The sequence below is a fragment of the Bubalus kerabau genome, chromosome 4 (assembly GCF_029407905.1).
Source record: "Bubalus kerabau isolate K-KA32 ecotype Philippines breed swamp buffalo chromosome 4, PCC_UOA_SB_1v2, whole genome shotgun sequence".
Taxonomy (NCBI): Eukaryota; Metazoa; Chordata; class Mammalia; order Artiodactyla; family Bovidae; genus Bubalus; species Bubalus kerabau.
The window spans coordinates 86372462-86394925 of record NC_073627.1 but is presented as its reverse complement, the minus strand read 5'-3'; positions in this window follow the sequence as shown (position 1 = coordinate 86394925).

The following is a 22464-nucleotide window of genomic DNA, read 5'->3' as shown; positions in this document are numbered from 1 at the left end:
TGGCAGTTACAAAATCAGGCAAATAATAATTAAAATAGTGGAATATACACATATACATATACACCCATGAGCAAAGTCAAAACAGTCCAATAAAAATAAAGAGAAAAGAAAAAAAAAGGAAAACTCCACAAAACTTCAAAAGCCCAAGATAGAGGCAGATGTTTGTAACAACAATAAAAAACGTGACTGGGGGGGGGGGGGTGGGAAGCTCAAAAGCTTAATTGGATTTCATAGTGCCAAGAAAATCGACAACTACAATAGAGAGGGGAATAAAAGGAAAAAGAAAAAGAAATCCAAAAAATTCTACAGAACAAGTCAAAAAATAAGAATAATGTTTTTCTTGAGTCACTGCTATCAGAGTCCTTTCCCTCGCTGGGAGGCACGGTCCACCCTACCTCCCTAGGATGCCCTCCAACACTGTGCTGATCTCTGACCTGCTGTGGTGCGGGCAGCTCAGATTCTAATCTGGTCCTACTCCTGTGTGTTCTTGCCTCCAATGTCCACAGCTATCAGAATTAGTGTGTTTTCTTTTGTGGGAACTCTCAGTGACCTTTTATATATTTCACAGACACAGAGTCTGCCTAGCTGATCGTGTAGATTTAATCTGCAGTTTGTACAGCTGGTGGGAAGGTTTTGGGTCTCCTTCCTTAGCCACACTGCCCCTGGATTTCATTTGTGGTTTCATTTCCACCTCTACATGTGGGTCATCCACTGGGGTTTGTTCCTGAGGCTTCCCTGGAGGACTTGGGTTTGCCCTTGTGAGGGCCAGGTGTAAAGGTGTTGCAGCTGCTTGGGTTTCAGGGGTTCTGGCAGCATCAGGTACTCAGGAGAATTGGCGGCTAGGGCAGCAGGAAATATAGTGCTCTAGAAGGGTATGACAACCAACGGTGGCCAATACGCTCCAGTATTCTTGCCTAGAGAGACCCCTCCCTGACAGCCACAGTCTACAGGGTCACAAAGAGTCGGACATGACTGAAACAACCCTGCACGCATAGACACAAGAGTTTTTTTGCCTGTGGCAGCTCTGCCCCAGTGAGAGTTGAGCGTGAAGATGGCACAACTGCTCAGCTTATGGGGACCCTGGCGGCACCAAGTATGCAGGGATATCCTCCACCACAGGAGTTATGGCCCTATCAGAGTCTTTTTTCAAGCCTCTTGTAGCTGGCGATCAGTAGGCCTCTTTGTCCAGTCTTTCTCTGTAGCTCCGCCCATTCAGGCACGTAGAGGGTTCCCTTGCCTAGGGTCCTTCTCTGTTGTTCAGTGCATCAGGCACATAGAGGGGTCTTCCTGGCTGGGGTCCTACTCTGTAGTTCAGTGCATCAGGTATTCGATGGGCCAGCCTCTGTATTGTTCAGTTCCCCATGCTAGCATGTGGGGGGTGAGAGGCTCTGGTGATGGCTCCACGCCCTACACGTGACTCAGCAGTATTGCCTTGCTTCCATGGCTGCTCAGCTTTCCTCCACAGGCATTTCCCCTTACAGTCTCCTCCCTTACATCCCCTCAATCAGTCTCTCACAGTCTACAGCAGCCCTCATCCTGGGATTACTCCACAATCCCTAAACTCAAACTCCCAGCTGCTGCACCTTCCAGGGGACCATCATCCCTGTCCAGGGTGTGTATAGCTGCCGCAAAGACTGTCTGATTCTCATTCTATTTAGGCTGCCACAGATCAGCTGTTACACTCTCAGCCTTTCTCCTCTGACTCAGACAATTGCCCCAATGTGGGGATTGGACCCCTGCTTCAGCTCCCCCACCCACCAAGGGCAGGTCCAGTCCTACTAACACTCCTGTTTTTCCCCCTACTTCCTTCATCCTACCAAGTTTTGCATGGTTCTATATATTCTTTCCCTCTGATCAGGTACTCCTGTCTGCTTTTAGCTGGTATTCTGCATGCACTTGTGTCTGAAGGTACATTCCTGATGTATCCATGGAGAGAGATGTACTCCAGGTCCACCTACTCCTCCACCATCTTGTTCTCTCCCAGAGTAATTTTTTAATACTGATGCCATGAATCCAATCTTACTTAATAAGCTTTCATGTGCTGTCTTCCCCATGTTGAAAGCTTGGATTTATGACAGTGTCAAACCAGGAAATTAATTTCAGATTCAATTTTGCAACCTGCAGTATCCTTTTCTTCAGGTATCTAGATGTTGATTTTCTACATCGATGTTCATATACCACATATGAGGAAATGATCTGGTATCTATTCCCAAAATCGTTGCTAGATCTCAGTGCTCACAGCTAATATTGAGTCCTCTCAGACTCATTTCTCTAAGTTTCTGAGTTCCTTGAACTTCATCTAAGGTGGATACACATATCAATCTTTCTCATTCTCCTTTCAAAATGAAATTTCCTCTCGACCTTCTTCTCTGCCCAAAGCAGGAAGCAACTCTCCTACTCCCAAGCAATTCTTGCTGTTTTCACAATATTAGGAAGCACTGTGTGCAATTTGGAATCATTCTGGCTTATTATAAGGGCTCATACTGTACTTCATTAGCAGGGCTGCTGTGAAATTATGAAACATTTTGGTGAAAATTACAAGATATTTAGACTTGTTTTTTTGCTGAAAATATGCAAAGCCCTTCAGGGAAAATACAGGCAGATGGTGTTCAAGACATTTATTGTTTTCCTATGTATTTGTAAACAAATACTATAAATTAAGAGTTTCAGAATGATCTTTAGGAAGTCTAGTAGCAAGTTAACATATGAACCTCAAATTAAAGAAACTGTGCTATCCATTTCCTTTTTACCAGTGTTTTTCTTTCCTGTATTTAACGTTTTGAAAATGTTTCAGAATTGATCCAAAATTGATTGCTGAAAAGGTCCAGAAAAACAAAAGCAGAAGCCTTTTTTTTCCAGGTATAATTTTTGTGAATCCTATCTGCTTTGTAATTACACTACTAAAAATATTAATTCTCCTTCTATATATGCCCATATTGCTTGTATCTACCCAGAAAATCTTAGGTAGCTCAAATCCATTTCTGAGGAAGGGCTGTGATTTTTGGACATTTACACGTGCTATTTGGAGGACTTTATTGGAGAAGCGGTAGCACATGAGTAACTGTGTATTCATAGTTTCTAGCTGCTTTGGCCATGTATTACAAGCATCAAAGGCAAGAAAGTATTTACTGGTTATAATAGAGTTCAAACAGGACTCTCATGCAAACCAAGGAGGTATATTCTGAAAGTATAGATCATCTATATCTCTCCACTAATTGATTTAAACTGTTCCCTTTTACTTTGCCTAACACTATTTCTCCTTGTTCTCATAGCAGTCTGCCTTCTCATTCTGTCCTTTAATTTTCCAATTTTGTTTATAGAAAGGCAAAGAAAAGGTCCAAATGATGTGTCTGATCACCAGAGGATGTTTCTAAGTGTATGCAGTGGAAATAAAACACCATTTAGAGCATGCCTTTGAAGATATGTTATTGATAAGCAATGCTATTTTAGTGAAAGACATTTTATTCTATTTTGACATTCAGATTAATTTTCTGTGGTTGAAGATGAACATAGATACAGGAAGAAAACAATCTATTTTAATGAAAAAGGTTAAGATAGTGAATCATATTGTTTTTCTGACTTTTACAAATAGACATAGTCATTTCCTCCAGTATTCTCATTAGAATTGAAGTTACAAATTGAAGTGCCCATTCTTTATCCTTTCTCTCTCTCCTTTCCTACATTTCCCTCATATTCTCATATATTACACAGATATACATGTCAGAAATTGCTGAGAGTTTATGAAGAGGTATATTGACTTTGAAGATGCTCCTGATGTCATGGACAATACCCAGGTGTTCATCTTAAAATTGGTTGCTCATGAAGGATGAGCTGACATTCTTTACAGACTGTCCACATAGGTAGTTTAGTGAAAATAATTCATACTAAGTATCAGGCATTTCAATGTGAAGAAGAAACAGTCTCGTCTACTGAAAAGTCCCTCTAGTTGGGGAGATAATTACAATATAGTTCTCTAAGTCTTTATTAAATACAAAAATAAAGTCTTTAAAATGGTTTCAGGAGTACAACGCTGAAATCCTCTTCCAGAATGACATTGCCCAGTTCAGTTCAGTCACTCAGTCGTTTCCAACTCTTTGCAACCCCATGAATCGCAGCATACCAGGCCTCCCGCGTCCATCACCAACTCCCAGAGTTCACTCAAACTCAGGTCCATCGAGTCAGTGATGCCATCCAGCCATCTCATCCTCTGCTGTACCCTTTTCGTCCTGCCCCCAATCCCTCCCAGCATCAGAGTCTTTTCCAATGAGTCAATTCTTCATATGAGGTGGCCAAAGTATTGGAGTTTCAGCTTTATCATCATCATTCCTTCCAAAGAACACCCAGGACTGATCTCCTTTAGAATGGACTGGTTGGATTTCCTTAAAGTCCAAGGGACTCTCAGGAGTCTTCTCCAACACCTCAGTTCAAAAGAATCAATTCTTCGGTGCTCAGCTTTCTTGACAGTCCAACTCTCACATTCATACATGACCACTGAAAAACCATAACCTTGACTAGATGGACCTTTGTTGGCAAAGTAATGTCTCTGCTTTTTAATACGCTATAGATGTTCAAGCTGGTTTTAGAAAAGGCAGAGGAACCAGAGATCAAATTGCCAGCATCTGCTGGATCATGGAAAAAGCAAGAGAGTTCCAGAAAAACATCTATTTCTGCTTTATTGACTATGCCAAAGCCTTTGACTATGTGGATCACAATAAACTGTGAAAAATTCTGAAAGAGATGGGAATATCAGACCACCTGACTGGCCTCTTGAGAAACCTATATGCAGGTCAGGAAGCAACAGTTAGAACTGGACATGGAACAACAGACTGGTTCCAAATAGGAAAAGGAGTACACCAAGGCTGTATTTTGTCACCCTGCTTATTTAACTTCTATGCAGAGTACATCATGAGAAACACTGGGCTGGAAGAAGCACAAGCTGGAATCAAGATTGCCAGGAGAAATCTCAATAACCTCAGATATGCAAATGACACCACCCTTATGGCAGAAAGTGAAGAGGAACTACAAAGCCTCTTGATGAAAGTGAAAGATGAGAGTGAAAAAGTTGGCTTAAAGCTCAACATTCAGAAAACAAAGATCATGGCATCTAGTCCCATCACTTAATGGGAAATAGATGGGGAAACAGTGGAAACAGTGTCAGACTTTATTTTTGGGGGGCTCCAAAATCACTGCAGATGGTGATTGCAGCCATGAAATTAAAAGACCCTTACTCCTTGGAAGGAAAGTTATGACCAATCTAGATAGCATATTCAAAAGCAGAGACATTACTTTGCCCAGGATAACAAAATGTATACCTTTTTGAGTGACTTTATTAAAAAAAAAATTCTTGGGGTGAAATTTTTAGCTTGCAGCAGAGCCTCTTAATTGCCTGAACAACCAGTCCACACTTTTCTACTTTGTCCTTAAATAACTAATAAAATATCCTGCAGAAATCCTGATACATCATGCCAATGGATTGAGGGATATGAATAAATTTTCCCCAGAGCCAGAAGACCTAGACTATAACCCACTTTCCTCTGTTCTTCACAAGGAACATAATAGCACCTGGCAATATCATAGTCATCGTCCCTCTTTGCCTCTCCTATACTAAAATAAGTACAGGCACATGACATACGTTTTCCAGAAAACAATTCCCTGGCACCACCCTCTTTTTTTTTACCCATTCCCTGAAAAGCAAAATCCACCGTTTAAAGTTTATTCTCATAAATAGAAAAGATATCCAGATAGTATCCAGGAAGTCCTGGAAATGGAAATTTGGTTCCTTCAGAAAGCAGGCTTTTTTAAAAAACAAACCTGGAAGCCACTCATGATATATTTACCTGTAATACCTTAAGAACAAAAAGTAGCATACTTGGTACCCAGTATACGTGTCCCACAAAATCAAGTAGCTTAATCTTGTGCATTTTATGAAGTTTGTCAACTCAGGTTGTAGGAGCTTAGGAGTACTCAGCTACTAAGTTAGTAGCTTTGTCACCTGATAATGAATATTATCAATGTTTTTCCTTCTGGCCTATACTCACATACAAACAGTGTTAACTGGCATTTTTTCTTTGTTTTTTTTTTTTCTTTTCTTAGAGAAAATGTATTTATGTTTACAACTATAATATAAAGTGATTATATTGAATAAAGTGATTATATTTTATAAGCCCCTTAAAAAATAAAAGGAAATGGTGGATAAGGAATAGGGAGATAAGGAGTAAGGCAAAGTTGTTATTTTCTGCAATGTCTTCAGGAACAGCTTCAGTAACATTTAAGTGAAAACTGGAAGAAGTGGGCCATGTACTTATCTCCTCAGTCCTTTTCAGTCCTTTTGCATGAAACCAGGCTTTTTTTTTTTTTTTTTTTCTGACTGCCTACAACCATTAGAATCTTCAATTCTATGAAACCAATGCTGACTTTGTATATCATTGACAGTGTGTCCATAGATGAGGCCACATTTCTTCAGTACTAGGTGTTAAGGGGTTCAGTCTTAGTCAGAAGTAGCTCTCCTGCAGAGACCATGCTCCTAAATCACTTGAGCTAGCAGACTTCACTAGGCCCTCATTCTCCTTGATCTCCCCATCACTGCTGATATGTTATGAAATGCCTTTCTATCTTGGATATTGAGAAACTACACAATTCAGATTTTCCTAATAATTCTCCAAGTAGTGTTCTCTTTTGCTCTCTTCTTCACCAACTCCATGACTTCATTTGCCCATTAGTGCAAATTATCATATTCTGTGATCCATCTCTTTCTCTGCCATCCTCTTTACTGGCTAAAATTCTGGCTTTGTGAATAGATTGCCTGGGTTTGAAACCATGACTCTGACACTTGCCAGCTGAATGATTTTGTGGAATTTACTTAACCTTTTGTTCTCTCTTCCCTTGTCCGTTAAATAAGCACAATAGTAATACCTCCTTCCCAGAATTGTTGTGCAGATTAAGTGAGTTAATTTATGCAAAGCATTTAGGACAATCTGTGGCATACAATATATGCTCAATGTATGTTATCCATTATTATTAGTCTTAAATGTCACCTTCTTGTACAATAGATTATAGGTTTTTAAGTTAACAGTATAGGTTCTCAATTCTGTTCTAAGATTTATCTTTATATTTCCTGATTTATGTTGAGAATGTCTTCCTAGATCAAATTCCCAGTACCTCAAATTATTATGTCCCAACTTCACTATTTATTCTTCTCCAAATCACACCTTCCTTGTTTTCTGGACCATCATATCATTACTTTTCTTATACAATTCTCTACATACAGAGAAAAAGAGTCCAAATCAGAATATGCTTCCCAAAAATCAACCATAAATTGGATTTTTTCTTCAGAATTGCCTCATTTATTTTTAAGTAAAATTTAAAACCTAATTGGATAATACCTAAATGGCAACCCACTCCAGTGTTCTTGCCTGGAAAATCCCATGGATGGAGAAGCCTGGTAGGATGCAGTCCCTGGGGTTGCACAGAGTCAGACACAACTGAAGTGACTTAGCAGCAAATAGATATTTATTAATAATATTTTATACTAAAATGACTATCTTAAAACTTAATCTAGAAGCAAAATGTGACAAATCAAATTTTGAGTCATAAGACAAATAAAGAAAAGGCAGTACACAACTTTTATTTCACCTTTTTTTCCTTTGCTTAATATTTCTGTTTTGTTTCAGCTATGACTCTAAAATAAATTACCATCTTTGTTTTTATAAATACATATTTATAAATCTATGCATGTATATGTACATATCTATAAAATGAAGAAAGAATGTATTTACCAGAAGATCTTAATAACAGCATTCAGAGTGAGAAAACTACACTTCCTTGTACATGTGCTATGAAGTTGCTGAACCTCCAACCATCACTAAAGCAGCCTTCATGATTCATGGGTGGCTGCAGATATCCTGGAAGTCACTTCCAGCTGGGAAGCACGTAAAAGACCAGAGAAAACAAAAAGAAGTGAGAAAAAGAGAGAAAGATTTATTGCAGTTCTCTGTGAAATATGAGAACCCAGAATATGTGCCTGCCAAGAACTGTGTGTTATGTATATAAGACCCTGGGCTGGCCTCCTTAGGAATATATACCTATAAGAAGGGGCTTTCCTGGTGGCTAAGCAGTAAAGAATCTGCCTGCAGTATAGGAGCTGTAGGAGACACAAGTTCGATCCCTGGGTCAGGAAGATTCCCTGGAGGAGGGCATGGCAACCCACTCCAGGATTCTTGCTTGGAGAACCCCATGGACAAAGGAGCCTGGAATGCTGCAGTCCACAGGGTTGCAAAGAGTTTGACATGACTGAAGCAACTTAGCATGTATGCTCATACCTAGATCTGCCTCTTAAGAAATTTGTATACTGGTCAGGAAGCAACAGTTAGAACTGGACATGGAAAAACAGACTGGTTCCAAATAGGAAAAGGAGTCCATCAAGGCTGTATATTGTCACCCTGTTTATTTAACTTGTATGCAGAGTACATCATGAGAAATACTGGACTGGAAGAAACACAAGCTGGAATCAAGATTGCCGGGAGAAATATCAATAACCTCAGATATGCAGATGACACCACCCTTATGGCAGAAAGTGAAGAGGAACTACAAAGCCTCTTGATGAAAGTGAAAGTGGAGAGTGAAAAAGTTGGCTTAAAGCTCAACATTCAGAAAACGAAGATCATGGCATCCAGTCCCACCACTTCATGGGAAATAGATGGGGAAACAGTGGAAACAGTGTCAGACTTTATTTTTCTGGGCTCCAAAATCACTGCAGATGGTGATTGCAGCCATGAAATTAAAAGACGCTTACTCCTTGGAAGGAAAGTTATGACCAACCTACATAGCATATTCAAAAGCAGAGACATTACTTTGCCAACAAAGGTTTGTCTAGTCAAGGCTATGGTTTTTCCAGTGGTCATGTATGGATGTGAGAGTTGGACTGTGAAGAAGGCTGAGTGCCGAAGAATTGATGCTTTTGAACTGTGGTGTTGGAGAAGACTCTTGAGAGTCCCTTGGACTGCAAGGAGATCCAACCAGTCCATTCTGAAGGAGATCAGCCCTGGGTGTTCTTTGGAAGGAATGATGCTAAAGCTGCAACTCCAATACTTTGGCCACCTCATGCGAAGAGTTGACTCATTGGAAAAGACTCTGATGCTGGGAGGGATTGGGGGCAGGAGGAGAAGGGGACGACAGAGGATGAGATGGCTGGATGGCATCACTGACTTGATGGGCGTGAGTATCAGTGAACTCCAGGAGTTGGTGATGGACAGGGAGGCCTGGAATGCTTCGATTCATGGGGTCAAAAAGAGTTGGACACGACTGAACGACTGATCTGATCTGATAATATGTCATGTTATTTAGGGTTCTAAGTGGGATTTGTAGTTTCTTCAAGAGAAACTCCATGAAAACTGAACCATATATGAAATACATAAACAGAAGATATTAGACTGTAACCCCTTAAAATTTTATTCTCTATTCTTATGGCATGAGGTGAACTTAATCTAAACTAGTGGTATGGAGCCCCCAATAAATAATCTTTATTAAAATCCTAGTCCAGAAATCAGTATCCAGACACATGCACGTAAATATAAACAATATGATGACAAAACTCTTACAGTTCTGATTCTGTTCTGTGATCAGATTTGACTTCAAAATCAGTGACAGTGAATGTAGGAAAAGATATATTTACCTGATACTATAGGTTAGTTTCAAAATTATGCTGTTATTTACAAACAAGTAGATGAATCAGAGAAATGTATGGGATCAGCAAAATGACTAACCTGATTCCCATTTCCTTTCTTCCTTCCAGCTTTTGCTAATGGGTCTACTTCCTTTTCTGCAGATGCTGTCCGTTAGAAATAAGACTTCTACACTCATCACTGATAATGTGACTGCCACAGAGAAAATTCAGGCCAGTTACAATGCATGTACAAAGCTATCTAAAATACAAGTGTGGGTGTTTCAGCTTGGGTCTTATCTCATTTGAAATTGAAATATGTTTGCATGCTTGAATGTGGGAAGATTAATTATCACCTCTGTTTCAAAATAAGCAGCAGTAGAAACCCATCACATGAAAATGTGGAAGTGACATTGTTGACAGCTAACAAGAGAGGGTTTCAGCTGGAAAAGGGTGCAAACAGAAACAAATGCATTCATAGTTCTCATCTGCAGTCAGACAAAAATGGTGTTTGATACTGGTGAGCTTGCCTCAGAAAACCAGGGTCCTATTTCAGTTAGGACTCTAAATGTGGCAAGATGAACCATGGAGTTTTGCCTCCCAATTATACCAATGATTTTACATTTTCAAAGCAGTACAGCTCTCACTTTGGTTTTTTCCCCACTAAGAGAGGGAAAAACCCTCAAAGGCCCACCACTGACTAGCAAGGTGGCAAAGAAATTGATCTCTCTAAGCCTTAGTACTCTCCTCTATAAAATGGACCTACTAAGTACATACTTAATTCATAGAGGCGATGTGAGTCCACCGTGTACTGGTACAGACAATTAGCATAATTTCTGGCATGCAATAAGAGCTCAATAATTATTAGCTACTGCTATTTCAAAGTCATCCCACTACTCTAGGACATCTAAAACAAAAATTCTGGCTTCCTGTCTGAATGCAGGTCTATCTCAAGTAGAAAAAGTATTATCCTTTCTTCTTAAACTTCACTAATTATAAGAGATCATTTTGATGCTTCATTCTGTAAAGATACTTCTTTTGTTTTGTTTTGTTTTAAATGTCATGTCAGGATCCCCATAGTTAATTCAGGTCTTTAAGAAAGATCCCTGGGGCCGTTTGAGCACTGGCATTGTGAAACCCAGGTGTTATTACGGATCTCTTTTGTTAATGGGGACGTTTGAAGTTAGCAAGTCTGCTGTCTATACCGTGCATTAAGATAATGAGATGAAAATCATATAAATTCAAATCATTTGGCCCCCTACCTCATCTCTATTTCTCTCTCAGTTTATGTTGCACAGTGACATAAAGTACCAGTTTTGGAGGTGAGCCTGCCTCATGGTTAATCATCCCCATGCACACTAAAATACACCACACTATAATTTAACATGAAGAACAGCTAGGGGTTGTGTTGAAACTGTCATGACTCACAGAAATCTACTAATTTTGTCCTGTTCACCTTCATTCTATAACTTTGCAAGAATTTCTGCTAACATTGGCAAGGGCGGGGAGAGTGGAGGGGAAGAAAGAGAAAAGAGACTCTGTGAAATGGCACCTCGAGTCTGTGCCATTGATAGCATCTTCCTGACTTCCCAGGCAAGCTCTTTCCGAGCCACTCTAAGCCCTCCAGAGACAATTTCTTTTATAGAAGTCAAGCTTCCTTCTATCAGGCTCTCGCATGTTCGACAACGGCAATCATTTTTGAAGCCGGAAGTGTTGTTTGCTATCTTGATGTTGCTGGTGCTGCAAGAGGCAAACAAAGTCAGCTTGATTGTTTTAGGTTTGGATTAATCTGGAGTGTATAGAGAAACATTTTAAAAGACTTATTTTGACTATCAAAGTGAGTCGATATGACAGCAGTCGTCAGGGGAAAAAATCTGCACCATGCAAACACACAAACATCCCACAGCAACCAGCTCCTGCTACTTTGCAGTAGCACATTAGAGGGGAAATTGCTTTCCTGAGCAACAGTGAGAAAGAGAGCATTTCTCCAAGTTACTTAGGAAAAGATACAACCTCAGAGTGACACCCAGGATGACATAGAGGTCAAAGGAGTTTGGAAATAAACTCGTAAAGCACATAATCTCACTACATTATTCTGTGATTTGGTATGCATGTCTTGGTGAAAATGTAATTATTTATAAATCATTCACAGATAGGCAGATAGTGGTTTATTGTGCCCAAATTAATTAATAGAAAAGAGGATAATTTGGGTTAGGAAATTGGGGAACAATGAATTAACATTTAACAAAATAAAAAGTAAAAGCAAGATTAATGACTAGCTATGGTAACATTTACTTGCTGAAAGCAGTTTGAGAATACAGCTCAACCACCTAAATATGAGTTTGTGAATGAAAAGCTACCTCGACCATTATAATTATATTATGAGGTGCCTTTTTAGATTTGTCATTCAGGTAAGAAAATTCCCATTAACCTGGCATGGAAACTGCATGACTCCTCACCAAAATGCATGAAATTAAAGATGGATTTTTGCTATTACTTCCAAATAATCAAATTTCTATTTTATCAGTTAGAAAGGTCATATGACTGCCACTTTTCAAGAGAAATTAAATCTGCCAGGGTTTATCCCAGCAAAATATTGATGTCTACCTAAACACAATTTGCATTAACAAGCTCTTTTGTTAGAAAAATAGAGCAAAAATACTAACTCACTTTGGTACAAACAAGTATTATTTGGAAATAGTAATCCTCAATATGTTTCCAAGAGGTAGACACACTTGTTGTATGATATGAAAACAAAATGCTGCAATTTATTCCTGTTACTTAAAAAGAGTTGTACAGAATTCTCTTTCAGATCATCTAGAAAGACTATATAAAATCATATTTTAAAGCACTTCTAAAAGAAAATATTCAAAATTCAACATCCATTTATGATCAAAACTCTCCAGAAAGCAGGAATAGAAGGAACATACCTCAACATAATCAAAGCTGTATATGACAAACCCACAGCAAACATTATCCTCAATGGTGAAAAATTGAAAGCATTTCCTCTAAAGTCAGGAACAAGACAAGGGTGCCCACTTTCACCATTACTATTCAACATAGTTTTGGAAGTTTTGGCCACAGCAATCAGAGCAGAAAAAGAAATAAAAGGAATCCAAATTGGAAAAGAAGAAGTAAAGCTCTCACTGTTTGCAGATGACATGATCCTCTACATAGAAAACCCTAAAGACTCCACCAGAAAATTACTAGAACTAATCAATGACTATAGTAAAGTTTCAGGATATAAAATCAACACACAGAAATCCCTTGCATTCCTATACACTAATAATGAGAAAACAGAAAGAGAAATTAAGGAAACAATTCCATTCACCATTGCAACGGAAAGAATAAAATACTTAGGAATATATCTACCTAAAGAAACTAAAGACCTATATATAGAAAACTATAAAACACTGGTGAAAGAAATCAAAGAGGACACTAACAGATGGAGAAATATACCATGTTCATGGATTGGAAGAATCAATATAGTGAAAATGAGTATACTACCCAAAGCAATCTATAGATTCAATGCAATCCCTATCAAGCTACCAACAGCATTCTTCACAGAGCTAGAACAAATAATTTCACAATTTGTATGGAAAAACAAAAAACCTCGAATAGCCAAAGCGATCTTGAGAAAGAAGAATGGAACTGGAGGAATCAACCTACCTGACTTCAGGCTCTACTACAAAGCCACAGTTATCAAGACAGTATGGTACTGGCACAAAGACAGAAATATAGATCAATGGAACAAAATAGAAAGCCCAGAGATAAATCCACGCACATATGGACACCTTATCTTCGACAAAGGAGGCAAGAATATACAATGGATTAAAGACAATCTCTTTAACAAGTGGTGCTGGGAACTCTGGTCAACCACTTGTAAAAGAATGAAACTAGAACACTTTCTAACACCATACACAAAAATAAACTCAAAATGGATTAAAGATCTAAACGTAAGACCAGAAACTATAAAACTCCTAGAGGAGAACATAGGCAAAACACTCTCTGACATACATCACAGCAGGATCCTCTATGACCCACCTCCCAGAATATTGGAAATAAAAGCAAAAATAAACAAATGGGACCTAATTAACCTTAAAAGCTTCTGCACATCAAAGGAAACTATTAGCAAGGTGAAAAGACAGCCTTCAGAATGGGAGAAGATAATAGCAAATGAAGCAACTGACAAACAACTAATCTCGAGAATATACAAGCAACTCCTACAACTCAACTCCAGAAAAATAAATGACCCAATCAAAAAATGGGCCAAAGAACTAAATAGACATTTCTCCAAAGAAGACATCCAGATGGCTAACAAACACATGAAAAGATGCTCAACATCACTCATTATCAGAGAAATGCAAATCAAAACCACTATGAGGTACCATTTCACACCAGTCAGAATGGCTGCGATCCAAAAGTCTACAAGTAATAAATGCTGGAGAGGGTGTGGAGAAAAGGGAACCCTCTTACACTGTTGGTGGGAATGCAAACTAGTACAGCCACTATGGAGAACAGTGTGGAGATTCCTTAAAAAACTGGAAATAGACATGCCTTATGATCCAGCAATCCCACTGCTGGGCATACACACTGAGAAAACCAGAAGGGAAGGAGACACATGTACCCCAATGTTCATCGCAGCACTGTTTATAATAGCCAGGACATGGAAGCAACCTAGATGTCCATCAGCAGATGAATGGATAAGAAAGCTGTGGTACATATACACAATGGAGTATTATTCAGCCATTAAAAAGAATACATTTGAATCAGTTCTAATGAGGTGGATGAAACTGGAGCCTATTATACAGAGTGAAGTAAGCCAGAAAGAAAAACACCAATACAGTATACTAACGCATATATATGGAATTTAGAAAGATGGTAACAATAACCCTGTGTACGAGACAGCAAAAGAGACACTGATGTATAGAACAGTCTTATGGACTCTGTGGGAGAGGGAGAGGGTGGGAAGATTTGGGAGAATGGCATTGAAACATGTAAAATATCATGTATGAAATGAGATGCCAGTCCAGGTTCGATGCACGATACTGGATGCTTGGGGCTGGTACACTGGGACGACCCAGAGGGATGGAATGGGGAGGGAGGAGGGAGGAGGGTTCAGGATGGGGAACACATGTATACCTGTGGCGGATTCATTTTGATATTTGGCAAATCTAATACAGTTATGTAAAGTTTAAAAATAAAATAAAAAAAAAAAAAAAAAAAGAAAATATTCAGAATACTTTTTTCTATATGTTTGTAGAAAAGTCTTGCCTCTTAATTAGATTTCTATGCCAGGAAACAACACATATTTCTGATTTATTATAGAGATAAATATTTTAAAAGATCATAAAGGTAACAAAATAAAAGTAGACATTCATCTTATTTGAGAAGCACTCATAATTTTAAAGGTACCTGCTCAGAACGTCTGCCAAGAATATAGACTTAACAGAGGAAAGCTTGGGCTTCATACCCACCTCAGGGTAAGAGCTCCTGTGGAACTTGATCCTCTCTTTAATACTAGGAGGGACTCCCAGGTGGCTCAGACAGTAAAGAATCTGCCTGCAATGCAGGAGACCCAGGTTCTATCCCAGGGTCGGGAAGATCCCCTGGAGAAGGAAATGGCAACCCACTCCAGTATTCTTGGCTGGAGAATTCCATGGAGAGAGGAGCCTGGCAGGTTTCAGGAGGACAAGTTCAGGCAGGCCTGCAGTGAGGTCCCTGATCTAGAATTCCAAGCAAAAGAAAATTCGTCCTGAGATATTTTAGACAGAGTAGGCCTAATCCTATAGTCTTGATTTATCTCTGTTCTCTTCATGAATATGTATTCCTAGAATAACTTTCCTTATTATTTCACTTAGAGAGCTTGGATACCAAGTTTAATTTTCTTCTTTCCAAGAATACTCTCTAGGTACAATAGACCCTTCTAGTGGTCAGGGCCATTGAGGTTGGTAGAGGCAGAAATGTAACTTAAATCAGGCCAAAGAAAAGGCTTATGAACATGGGGAGGATGGGGAAGACCCTGAGATGGACCAGGGACATCACATAGTTTCTTTTTCCTGCTGTTCCCCACCAGTCACCTTCCTCCCCTCCCACACTATGTGTCACCAACAGTTTCTGTGCTCATCCTTTTCAAACCCTCCAGAGAGAAAAGGGTTCTTCCTACCCCACTGCACTTCCAAAAGATTTGGGGGAGATAGAAATAGATTCTGATTGGCTTAACTTGAGCACATGTTCAACGTTATCTGTGGTCAGCAAGTGACGTGTTACAAATGTCAGACTCTCCTTGAACCACATGTGAAAGATAAAGAGTTTCCCAAAAGGTTCTAGTTGGGCAGAAATGGTGATGCAGGTCTGTGTTATCAAAGAAAGTTAAGGGAATGGGGATGACAGAAAGCATTGATCCCCGCTACATCTTCCTGTGCCATGGGCAGATGGCTATTAGGGATACAATTCATCAAATTAAACACATTCACAGATGTTTGATTCCTCTGCCATTTACCAAATGATGCACTCATTCCACAGAAAAATATAAAATTACCTCTGTGTGCTTACACTGTCTGTGAGAGGTTCAGAAGCCAAGGAAAAACACAGGAAGCTTAGAAACCCCAAACAGAATATGGGTGTGCATTGTACTAGATGGAGACAGAATAATTGACATGACCTACTGCAATCCACAGGAAAAAAGAAATTCCTAAGTCAGGATGTCAGTCCTGAACCAACTGGGTGGACTGAATGGCAATTCTATACTTTTGTAATTGTCATAATATAGAAAGCAGGATCGATCTCTAGGCAATCAAGGGTTGCAACAAAGGGAACTCCTCACTACTCCTCCTCATCCTTCAGCCTCAGCACTCCTGTCACTGTACCTCATGGAGATTTCATGAAAATGAAAATGAGCTACTGTATATTTTAATACATTAAAAACATTTTAATGTTTCCCCCGTGGCACTAGTGGTAAAGAACCCGCCTGCCAATGCAGGAGATGTGGGTTCAATCCCTGGGTCAGGAAGATCCCCCGGAGGAGGATATGACAACCCACTCCAGTATTCTTGCCTGAAGAATCCCATGGACAGAGGAGCCTGGCAAGCTATAGTCCATGGGGTCACAAAGAGTCCTACATGACTGGAGCGACTTAGCACACATGCTTGTTAAAATGTCTATCAAAGATTTTGACACAGAGATACTTGATAAAATTCAGTTCCCTTATTTTGCCTTTTTTCTCCAAATAAAGAGTTAACAGAGCAAGACTAAGACAGCTATGAAGTCCTGCTTCCAAGATTAGTCCTTGGCTAACTTCTTAGAATTTGGCTTTCTTGTAGGTTCCCACCATTCCCTGAGAGATATTATTGGCTCACTGTGCCTAACCTATGCAAACTATATGGTTTATGCTGAACAACCACTTTTCTTCTGGGAATCTCAAATTTTCATCCGTGCTAGGCAGATGGTGCTTGTCTAACCAAGCCCCAATAAAAACCTTGGGTACTGAGTCTCTAATGTGCCTTCCTGATAGAAAATACATCATAATTTAATTCTAGGTGGTACTGAGGGGATCCAACCCAGCCTTGAAATTCCTAGTCACAGTGCTTCAAATTCAATTCAGCTTTCCAAAATCTCTTGTATATAACCCTATGGCCTATTTCCTATTAGTTCTACATAAACCCCACATGCTCAGGAACTATAATATATAATATATATATAATATATATAGTATAACCTGAATATATACCTAAAGTAATATTAGATTTAGAATAGCAATCATTCTTTCTATGATAATTTACCAGTAGAGTTAGTTATCTAAAGAAAATATAACCATATATTCTATATACAAAATTTCAGACTATATCCCTAGTGAAGTAAACATATTTTACATATGTAATTAATGCCCAAGGGTTTATGTCATATGCATAGTTATAGCAGCTTTCGTCTAGAGAAGTTTTAAATCAGGTATAGCCAAGATGACTACCTGAACCACACCAAAAAAAAAAAAAAAAAAAAAGAAAGAAACTTGTAGAATGCCTAACTTTTGAGCAATGCTCATTTATAGCAAAATTTCCAAAAATAAAATAACTGTAAGGTCTATATAAAAGTAACTGGGTGCGATGACAGACAAATGGAATTCTGCATAAAACCAAGGTTGAATAAAGGTATTTTTAGTCATGTAAAAGAATCAAAGGGAATTCTCTGGTGGTCCAGTGGTTAGGACCGTACCATTTCAGTGCAGAGGCTGCTGCTGCTGCTGCTAAGTCACTTCAGTCGTGTCCGACTCTGTGCGACCCCAGAGACGGCAGCCCACCAGGCTCCGCAGTCCCTGGGATTCTCCAGGCAAGAACACTGGAGTGGGTTGCCATTTCCTTCTCCAATGCATAAAGTGAAAAGTGAAAGTGAAGTCGCTCAGTCGTGTCCGACTCTTCGTGACCCCATGGACTGCAGCCTACCAGGCTCCTCCATCCATGGGATTTTCCAGGCCAGAGTACTGGAGTGGGGTGCCATTGCCTTCTCCGTCAGTGCAGAGGGCCTGGGTTCAAACACTCATTGGGGAACTAAGAACTCACAAACCACACAGCAGCACCTCCCACCCCCAGAAAAGAAAAAGACTCAAAAATCTAACTTTCTTTTTACCCATACTGTAGGCATGTGCTCACTAAAGTGAAAGAATAAATCTAGAAAGAGAAAGAAATGGGATCCACAAAAACAGGGCAAACAACAGTTAAAAGGGACAAAGGAAATTCCTAAAATAACGAAGAAAAACCACTGGATAAATATGCAAGGCCTACCAAGCCATCAGTCCAATTGGAGCAGAAATATAGATGGCTCTGGAAGTGATATCTTTCAGAAGAATATGGAACCTTTAGTTTGTTGATGTGCTTGTTCCCAGTGGAAAGACTTTGTCTTTCTGTCACAGAATTTAAGGAATATTTTATGATCTATCCATTGAAAAGTTTCACCAGAGAAAAAAATACCATTTTTAACTTATAGGAAAAGAAATAAATGTATTACTGTGTAGATTAATGCTGAATTATATTTCAGTTCAGTTCAGTTGCTCAGTCGTGTCCGACTCTTTGCGACCCCATGAATTGCAGCACACCAGGCCTCCCTGTCCATCACCAACTCCCAGAGTTCACTCAAACTCATGTCCATCAAGTCGGTGATGCCATCCAGCCATCTCATCCTCTGTCGTCCCCTTCTCCTCTTGCCCCCAATCCCTCCCAGCATCAGAGTCTTTTCCAATGAGTCAACTCTTCACATGAGGTGGCCAAAGTACTGGAGTTTCAGCTTTAGCATCATTCCTTCCAAAGAACACCCAGGGCTGATCTCCTTCAGAATGGACTGGTTAGATCTCCTTGCAGTCCAAGGGACTCTCAAGAGTCTTCTCCAACACCACAGTTCAAAAGCATCAATTCTTCGGTGCTCAGCTTTCTTCACAGTCCAACTCTCACATCCATACATGACCACAGGAAAAAACATAGCCTTGACTAGATGGACCTTTGTTGGCAAAGTAATGTCTCTGCTTTTCAATATGCTATCTAGGTTGGTCATAACTTTCCTTCCAAGGAGTAAGCATCTTTTAATTTCATGGCTGCAGTCACCATGTGCAGTGATTTTGGAGCCCCAAAAAATAAAGTCTGACACTGTTTCTACTGTTTCCCCATCTATTTCCCATGAAGTGATGGGACCAGATGCCATGATCTTCATTTTCAGAATGTTGAGCTTTAAACCAATTTTTTCACTCTCCTCTTTCACTTTCATCAAGAGGCTTTTTAGTTCCTCTTCACCTTCTCCAATAAGGGTGGTGTCATCTGCATATCTGAGGTGATTGATATTTCTCCCAGCAGTCTTGATTCCAGCTTGTGCTTCAATTCATAATTATAATACTATTATAATAAATATTGACTTAAACAAAATTTTAGATATCATTATGTTGAGATTTGGAGGAAGAAAGGTTTGTGTATGAGTATGTAGAAAAAGAGACAACAGTGTCATAAATGAGTCAATTCTAATTTTCCAATAAATTAGAATTATAAATATCAATAGATCTTGTCATTGTGCCTAATATTGTAAAAGCAAACAGTCTAATCATATTTACTTAGAACTTATCAGTTGAATATCTAAAAGTGATGAGATTGGTATCAGAGTAGCTGGAGATGGGAAGAGGTGGGGCAGAAGACCAGAAGACTATAGTTATTTAGAATAAATCTTGCCTATATATATGTATTTATGTGTATATATATATATATATATACACACACATACACATATGTTGTAGAGAAGAGAATATAGCATTCACTGTGATAAATTGCTTATCATATACAATGGGAGGGCTTCCTTCATAGCTCAGTCAGCAAAGAATCTGCCTGCAGTGCAGGAGACCTGGGTTCAAATCCTGGGTCAGGAAGATCCCCTGGAGAAGGAAATGGCAACACACTCCAGTATTCTTGCCTGGAGAATCCCATGGACAGAGCAGCCTGGCAGGCTACAGTCCATGGGGTCGCAAGAGTCAGATATGACTTAATAACTAAACCACCATTACCACCACACACATGCAAACACATATTTATATATACATGTGTATATAAACATTTATATATAAATATATGTGTATATTATATATTTTTAAAAAGTAAAGATTTTATTTTAGAAAGCAAAAAGATAAACTAAATCAATTATGTAATTATTTACTATATGACAAAAATCATGAGCAAAAGCCCTAAGGAAAATAGAATTTAGTAATAGATCAAATCATAAGTAAATTGGAAAAAAGAAAAATTATAAATAATTTTTATGAATAATATAATATTTTAAAAGATCTAAGACTAATCTAATTTTAGTGTGATATAATTCATAATAAATTTGAATGCCTAGAAGCAATACAGCATGCAAAATGGATCCCCATTTTTCTCATATCTCTTAAATAAAAAGATCCTAGCGCATAGACTTTCAAAACTCTTATAAAAATCCCCTTTCTACAATACATGTCTTCTCTAGAGTGTTAGATCACTTGATGCTCTCAGCTGCTGTACAGATCTAGTACTCAGGAAAATTCATTCCAAGGTCCTAGCCTTTGCCTCAGTATAACTTAAATGACTCAAAATTCAGCCAGAAATAAGAAACTAGTAGATTAAAGCTCTTTCGATATGGTTCATTAAAATTTGGAAACCCAATAATTGGCTTGAAATAAGCCAGCTTCCTCACTTGTGTCACTCAAAGCACAAATGTGAATTTCCAAATAGGCCATGGTAGACAGATCCTTGCAGGTCTTTGGTCCACATGCCTACCTCGATTGTAGCAGACAAAAGAAATGACTGAGATGAGGCAGAAATATGTATTTGAAACAAAACATGTAACTTTGAATTAAAAGAAGAGGTGATAATTTAGATTCAATAATTATCATAAACACTATGTGGCTCAGACTGTGAAGAATCTGCCTGCAATGCAGGAGACCCAGCTTCAATCCTTGGATCAGAAAGATCCCCTAGAGGACAGTATGCAACCCACTCCAGTAGAATTCTTGCCTGGAGAATTCCATGGACAAAAGAGCCTGGTGGGCTATAGTTCATGGGGTTGCAAAGAGTCAGACATGATGGAGCAATTAACACTTTCACTTTCATAAACATTGCAGATATGGGTGGGGGAAAATTTAAGTCTTATCTTCCATTAATTAGTATAGGTAGTAAGTAAACATAAGAAAATATTTTTAATACTCAAGGTTGAATTCAGGGTAAATCAGAAGGAACCAAGAATGGGAACCCGTATTGTACCACTACAGATTAAATCAGGTTTTCACATCCAGTGTGAGGCAATGGTTCCTTCTGGAAGGATGGAGAGTATTTCTGAATAGACATATATGACAGCATTATTTACAAATTTCCACGTTTCTGTAGTGAAAGTCTAAATTTAGTCCTTCCTTTGAAGAAAAGGGAGTCTTGTGAACCTGGAAGAACAGCTTCTTATTTGAAGTAGTGTGTCCAAATACGCTGAGAGGTTGTAGGCAAACACGTCTGATTTGTTGTCACTAACCCTTCCATGTTTCTAACACTATTGGTATCAGGTTTAAGGAGTCCTCCTCTATAGGCTTTAACCGTGGCTGCAGCTGGAGATGTCTTGTCTGTTGTCCAAAGCAGTTTATTCAAATTTGGAGAAATTGCTTTTCTACAGTCTCAAAATTTTGCCTTAGTTTTCTTCATTTAAGGTTTTATATACAGTGGCTTAATAACTGTCTCTATTCTCCCATTCCCAACACACACACACACACACACAAATAGTTTTTTGCAATTAGCATCTTTTATTGAACATGTTTAACATTTCTATTTTTTAACTTTAGTATGCTTAAAGAATAGTTCACATAAAACATCCTCTAACACTGACTTATGGATAAGTCACGTGGTCATGTATGGACACTTTATGTCAGGAGTCCCCAACCTCCAGGATCTAATGCCTGATGATCTGAGGTGGAACTGATGCGATAATAATAGAAATAAAGTGCATGATAAGTAAAATACACTTGAATCATTCTGAAACCATCCCCCTCCATCCATGGGAAAATTGTCTTCCATGAAGCCAGTCCCTGGTGCAAAATTTGGGGACCACTGCTTTACACGATGAAACATGAGAGAGATAACTGTGTGAAACTGTGAGGATTCAAAACAACCCAAAAAGGTTGAAACCATAAGTAGACTTTTACTGTCTTTTGGAATATAAAATCATGTGTTTGTCTTCCTCAGGGGACATGATCTGACTGTCCATCAGAATGGTGGTAGTTTTTGTAAGAACTTCTCAGTTGTACACTCAGATGATGGATAAAATTG